This window comes from Phodopus roborovskii, unplaced genomic scaffold (assembly GCF_943737965.1).
Source record: "Phodopus roborovskii unplaced genomic scaffold, PHOROB, whole genome shotgun sequence".
Lineage (NCBI taxonomy): Eukaryota > Metazoa > Chordata > Mammalia > Rodentia > Cricetidae > Phodopus > Phodopus roborovskii.
The window spans coordinates 12558470-12566101 of record NW_026126585.1 but is presented as its reverse complement, the minus strand read 5'-3'; positions in this window follow the sequence as shown (position 1 = coordinate 12566101).

Genomic DNA, 7632 nt, shown 5'->3' with positions numbered 1-7632 from the left:
ATAGGTGCTGCCTATCTCCCGCCACAGTGCTGGGACCCCAGCCGCCTCTGGGTTGAACCTGTGAAGGAAGGCCCTATGTGTACTGCCATCTCTGAGTCTATGTGCATCAGCCCTGTTGGGTCTGAAAGACACTGTTTCCTTGGACTCATCCATCACTTCTGGCTGTTACAGTTTTTACACCTCCTTCCCTGTGGGTCCCTGAGCTAATTCCATTTTAATTAGCAAAATGGGGGCTACAGAGAAGCTTCAGCTGTTAAGAGCGCTTGTTGCTCTTGCAGAGCACCCAGCTCTTGCAGAGGACCCAGATTTGGTTCCCCCACAACTGCCTGTCACTCTAGTCCAGGGGATCCAACACCCTCTTCTGGTCTCCAAGAGCACTCGTGCACACATGGCAAACAGTGACATAGATAAACATACATACACACAAATGAAAATAAATCTTTTTAAAATGAGCAAAGTGGAGGTCAGCAAAATTGCTCAGCAGGTAACAAGCCCAGAACCTCAGTCCAACCCCAGAACTCAACAGCAGAAGGAAGGAAGGTGAGAACTGGTTCCTCAGAGCTGTCCTCTGATGCCTACACACACGCCCTTATGTTCACACTCCTGCACTCACCCACTTAATCACATACACAGTAATAAAAATTGAGCCAGTCGGTGGCGGTACATAGCTTTAATCACAGCACCCAGAAGGCAGAGGCAGGTAGATCTCTGAGTTCAAAGCCAACCTGGTCTACAGAGCAAGTTGCAGGACAGCCATACCTACAGAAAGGAATTGTTGGGTATGGGGTGGGGTGCAGGACCCAAAATTTAAATGGGCAGTATGGTTGGGAATATAGCCAAGTTGGCAAAGTATTTGTCATGCGTGCAGGAAGTACTGGGTTCTAATTCCTGCATTGCATAAGCTGCGCATAGTAACACATGCCTATTAACCCAAGCTCTGAAAGGTGGGAGCAGGACCGCCAGGAGATCCTGACTCAAACTAATTAGTAAACTAATTAAAACGACATAGGAAAAATGGGCAAGGAGGGTTGAGAATGTAGTTAAGTCTGTAGAGCATGGAGCCCTGTGTTACATTCCCAGCACAGCTTAACTAGGGAGGTAGAGGGTAAAGGAATGAGAGTTTAAGGTCATCCTCAGGTACATAGCAAGTTCAAGGCAAATCTGGGCAAGAAACAGGATGGGGTGAGGGGGCTGTTGAGACGGTTCAGTGGCTAAGAGCACTGGCTTCTCTCCTAGAGGACCCAGGTTAAATTCCTAGCATCCTTATGGCAGCTCACAACAATCTAATTTCAGTTCCAAGGAATCAACATGCGCACACAGACATACCTGCAGGCCAATGCCAATACACATGAAATAAAAATAGGCAGATTTTTTATTTTTTTTAAAAAAAAAAGGAAAGAAGAGGGAAATAATAGCTCCCCCCCCCCCCAAGACAGTTTCTTACTATGTAGTTGTGGCTATCCTTGAACTCACTGCATAGACCAGGTTAGCCCTGGGTTCACAAAGATCCATCTGCTTCTGACTTTCAAATATTGGGATTAAAGGTGTGTGTCATACCTGGCCAGGAAAAAATAAAATCTGCTTAACAACAGGAAGCAGGAACTGGATATAGTGATATGTATAGGCCTGTGATCTCAGCACTCAGAAAGACTATTTGAAGCCAGCCTGAGAGACATAGTGAGACCCAATCTCAAATCCTAACCCCCTCCCACCACCAAAAAACAGGGCCTAAGGATTTCAGTAGACCTCTCTCCAGTGATGATTATAGAAATGGAAAAACAGCCAAAACCCACTGTGCACCAGTAACCACTAGAGAAATGCAGATCCAGACCATACTGAGTGTCTATCTCGTAACTATTAGGATGGCTGTGAGAGAGGCTGATGAGGACTAGAGGGACTGCAAGGTTGTACATCCCGAGCAGAGGGTAGGCTGCTGCGGCTGCTGTGGGCGAGGGGCGAACACTTCTAGCTAACACTGGGAACCCCACCCCACCCCACCGCAAGTAACAACCAACAAAGACTTGGCACTGGCAGCCTGTGATGAAGTGGTACAGTTGGGAAAACTGCACATGGGCAGGGTACACACCATCCCATCCACGAGTGCTAATGCAAGGTTCACTCAAGTGTGGAAATCTAAAGGTTATAATGAGGCCCCATTGGGCTGGTCACTAAATTACTAGAGGCTTTATCTTATCAGAGTGAAGACTGCCTCCCTGAGACCGTCCCTACTCCAAGCTTGATTTCTTTCTTTTTTCCCCTTTGACACAGGGTCTCAGAGGTCTGCTGCTTCTACCTCACAAGTGCTGGGATAAAAGGCATGCACCCCACCCTACCCCTCAGCAGCTTTCTTTTTCTTGAACTTCTATAGGCAGTTCTGGCGTACACAACAGCTTGAGAACCATCACCACTGTGTTCCATGAGAGCTAAGCAAAACAAGTGCATACATCAGCATTTCCTATGTTTCCCCATCAAGGCACAGTAGCTGCAATGACAAAGACAAAGTTTCCTGAGAGCACCCTGACTTTGGCTTCTGTTTTGTGTTAGATGCGGGGAGCCTTGGTCACAATTGGACAGAAATGTACCTGGGGATATAGCCAAGTTTCTGATCCTCCTTGCTTCTCAAGTGTTGAGATCACCTCATGTATGCTATGGGGGATGGCAAACCCTTGGCTCGATGCAAGCAAGCTCTCTACCAACTGAGCTACATCCTCAGCCCTGAGCACCTTGTCACCTTTGGATAGTTCTTTTTATTCTTATTTTTGCAAGTGCTCTGTATGTAGTGTTGATTCGTACAAAACAGTCTCTTAGTCAGGCATGGTGGCACACCAGTTTAGTTCAATCATAGCTGCCCTACAGACTCAGACTGCCAGGAAGCCAGGAAGTCCAGTGAGACCCTGTCTCAAAAATCCAAACAAAGCTCAAAATGTTCTCTTAAACATATTGTTAGCCACTTTGTTTTCCAAAGTATGTCAGTTGGCTAAGGAGAAGTCATGGTAGTGACCTATCTCTTCAGAAGCCTCAGCCCTCCCTCAGCTATTGCTCTTTCCTCTGTTTGCTTCCAGGAGGAAAGCTCTCTGTGGTCCTGAAGGCTGAAGACATCCCCGAGCTTCTTCGAATCCCACCCTCGGCTGCACTTATCAAGGTAGATGTGGCGTCTGTAGTACCTAGGGAGAACTGTGATTGCATTTATTTATTCTGAGATAAGCAAGCCCTCTTGTAAGAAGAAACAAGCATGAGGCCATTCAAGGGCAGTGGGCAGGTTTACTTCTGAGTCAGTCTGAAAGGGTTGTTATTAGGAGACTGAACGTCTCCCAGTGGCTAGGGTTTTTATCTGGGATGGGGAGGTGGGTTGCTCAAAGGACTGAGGGTGGGTTTGCCCAGAGTTGTTAGTTGTTAATCTAGGAAATACAGGAATGCTTATTGTGTTAACTTCATGACATTGATTTAGGGAAGTTGAAACTGTCACAGGAGTGGGGCATGGGTGGTCCTAGGGCTGTAATGTAATCACAGAGAAGGGGTTGCTTTTTAGACCAAAATGGGGGGGGGGTGAATCCAAGGTAAGTCTCTCTGTAGACCAGGTGGCCTCAAACTCAGAGATCCACCTGCCTCTGCTTCTCAAGGTGCTGGGATTAAAGGTGTGCACCACCATGCCTGGCTGAATTGTGATTTGTTAAAAGTGAGATTTTTTAATTTACTTCTTTGCTTTTTTACTATTTTTAAACTTTTGAGATAGGATCCCATGTATCTCACACTAGTCTAGAACTCAGTATAGAGCAGAAGATTGTCTTGAACTTCTGATCCTTCGTCCTCCATCTTCCTAGTACTACAGCTTGATTACAGGCATGTGACACACCTGGTTAATGAGATGCTGTCATAGAACTTTGTGAATGTTGGGCAAGTACTCTACCGACCAAGCTCTAAACTCAGTCCTGGTTTGACATCTATAAATTCTTCTAAATAATCCATTCCCAAGGTTTATAGCAATCATAAAAGGAAATAGCCCTGGCTCTTGATTTCTCATGTTTTAGCTTGGGTCCATTAAGAAATCACAGTTCAGGCTGGAGAGATGGCTCAGAGGTTAAGAGCATCGACTGCTCTTCCAGAGGCCATGAGTTCAATTCCCAGCAGCCACATGGTGGCTCACAGCCATCTGTATTGAGATCTGATGACCTCTGCTGGCAGGCAGGCATACATGCAGACAGAACACTGTGTACATAAATAAATGAATAAATAAAATCTTAAAAAAAAAAAAAACACACTTTAGCCCGGTGTTGGTGGCATACACCTTTAATCCCAGCTCTCAGGAGGCAGAAGCAGGTGGATTTCTGAGTTCGAGGCCAGCCTGGTCTACAGAGCTGGTTCCAGGACAACCAGAGCTGTTACACAGAGAAACCCTGTCTCAAAAAGCTAATAAATAAATACATAAAAGGCAGAGAGGAATAATAATTCTTTTTAAAATATGCTTCAGGGGCTGGAGAGATGGATCAATGGTTAAAAGCACTGTCTGTTCTTCCAGAGGACCCAGGTTCAGTTCTCAGAGCTCCCATGGTGGCTCATACCATCTTAACTCCAGTTCCAGGCATCCAGTGCTCTCTAATGCCCTCCTTGGACACTTAAGTATGCTGCACAGAAAATAGAAATAAATAAACCTTAAAAACAAAATATGCTCCCACTCCCCACCCCACCCCCAGACAGTATCCTGGGTTTACCCCCAAAGCTTCATGCTACATGCATGGGGTGAGATACCAGTTCAAAGGCTGTTGCTGGGCAAGCATTTTTATGATCAGCCCTTTGGTCTCTTGATAGCAGTTATCACTCTTTGTAAATTAGTGTAGATGGTGTCTCGTCAGCAAAATATTTGTTTATCCAGAACCTTATCGTGCCTGCTTTTTTCAAGTTTCTGAGCTGGCAACAGTAGAATCTGGTGGACACTAGGGATCACTTGATTAGGAAGGCACTGGGGAGCCAGTGAGTGTTGGGAGTCAGGGCTACGGGACACTTGGCTCCCAGATGGTGCCTGGCCTGTGAAACAGCTGACATATGGGAGGGAAGGGCAGTGACGGGCTCATGAGACCCCGGCCAAGAGGGAAAGAGTGGCCAGCCAGGCATGGGGAGGGAGGCGCGCGCTTGCGCCTGTGTGTGTGTGTGTGTGTGTGTGTGTGTGTGTGTGTGTGTGTGTTTGTGTGTGTGTGAGACTCACTGCTGTGTTCTCATGTTTAGATTATGAATTTAAATTCTTCAAGCATATGTAAGCCAGAGACTAAGCAGAGTTCTTTCTTTTCTATTTTGATTGTTTTTCTCTGTGTGTGCACTAACTTATTTGTTACACATGTGTGCAGGTCTACTAACCTGTGCATCTGTGAGTGTGTGTGTGTTCAGGTGCTTGTTGAAGCCAGAGGTCAACACTTGTTGTCTTCTGTCACTTTTTACCCCCCCCCCTCCCTTTTTTTGAGACAGTCTCTATCTCTCTGAAAGTAGAACTCACTGATTCAGCTAGACTGACTGGCCAGTGACTCCCAGGACCCACCTGTCTCCATCTCCCAGCATTAGGATTGAAGACATACTCTTGGGCCAGGCAGTGGTGGTGCATGCACAGAGGCAGGCAGATCTCTGTGAGTTCAAGGCCAGCCTGATCTATAGAGCCAGTGTCAGGATAGGTTCAAAAGTTCATTACATTTTTATTTTGTATGTTGTGCGGTGTAGGTGTGTATGTGTGTTCTGTGGTGTGTTATGTGTTTGTATGTAGGTACGTACATGCTATGGCATTTCTGTGGAGGTCATAGGGCAAGTTGAGTCTCAGTGCTGTCCAACCATTATGTAGGATTTGGGGGGTTGAACTCAGGTCATCCAAGTTGATGACAGGTGCCTGTATCTGCTGGGCCTTCTCACTGTTCTCCTCCTGCTCCGCTGCCTCAAGACAAGAATTCATGTCACAGGCTGGCCTTGAGCTCACTGGGTAGCCAAGGATGAGAGTGTCGGCTTACAGGTAGGCACCTCTGTGCCATGTTTATGTTGTGGTGATGAGGACTCAGGGCCGTGCACATGCTAAGCAGGCATTCTACCTACTGAGCTACATGCTCAGAAGAGCTGGGGTGTGTTAGAGCATCATGCTTTCTGATACTATAACTGGTCACGCCAGCTTGACTAGTGGCCCTCAAACTGTGACCTGAAATTAAAACCAAACCATAGACCCAAGAGGGTCAAGGGAAGAGTGCTGCCTGGGGGAAGCTCCAGACTGACCTCCCCCCCAGTGCTCCTCCAATTGTTGGCACCCAGCCAGGACTTTCATTTCACACTTGCTAGTTAAGCACAGCTCACACTCCTGCTGTAGTCACATGCACACAGGTCTGCAGCTTTCTCCTGGGGAGACAAAACAGCACACTTCTGAGGAGGGGCTTGTTCCTAATGGTTGATTCCCTTATTTCTAGGACTCGGTTGATTTCCTCTCTCTTGATTTGACCTCTGAGTGCCAAGGTATGGCAAACCTACCACAGAAGCTGAGCGAACTGCAGGTAATGTGAACACTTTTCTATCTTGATGGTGAGCGACAAAGGTTCTACACAGCTTAGAAATATGATCCTTTGGTTACTTACAGCCTGGACTGAGCCTTCCAAAACAGTCTTACCTCCCAAGTTGCAGGTCCGGAGATTTTCACTTAAAGAGACCATCAGAGTGTAGGCTTGCTGTGGGTTCTCTGTGGGCTCTCCCTGGGTTTGCTGTGGCTCAGTTGGTAGAACTGCTTGCCTGAGTTCCATCCCCAGCACAGCATAAAACAAGTGTAGTAATGCATGCTTATAATCCCAGCACTGGGGAGGTAGAGGTAGGAGAATCAGGAGTTCAAAGTCATTCTCAACTAACTAGTGAGTTCAAGGCCAACCTAGGCTACAAGAGACTGTGTTTTAGAGAGAGGGAGGGGTGGGGAAGATTGAACTTCGCTACAAGCAGCCACGAAAAGGGTGAGTACAGGGGCCTGACCACCACTAAAACTAAAACTAAAGTGAATTTTCAGATATCCCAGCCTGAAAATAATTTCCCTTTATACCAAAGAATGCTGGAAAAAAATAAATAAAAATAAAGGGACAGAAAGATCATAGGAGCTCGAGCATCAGCAAGTTTGCTGTGAGACTATGTCTCCTGGTAACAGCAGTTACAGCATGAAGTCTTTACCAGCATGACTGCCCACATGTGAGCTGAGCAAGGACACCACCAATGATGTGTAAGCCCAGATGAAGGAAAGCCCAGGAAGCCTCGGCTCTGCACAGAGAAATGCAGATGATCCTTCCACATCCATGTCTGTCCTGAGTGCTGAGATGATAGGCCTGCTACACCACACCTGGTTTATGTAGCACTGGGGATGGAGGCTAGAGCTTTATGCATTCTATACAAATACTCTACCAATCCAAGTACATCCCACCTTCACAAACCAGAATATTTTCTAGGCAATCCACAGATGCTTATGAGCATAGTGATGCGGTAAAACTCTTTAGGTAGTGCAGTCTCCTTGCTCTTGACCATAATATTGCCGGCTTATGAGGGGCTCCATCTAAAATGAACTTCTGTGGGTATCACATTATTTTCAAAGGATTGGTGACTGATGGTCACTGACTGGTGTCTCATTCCTTCAGGGTCCAA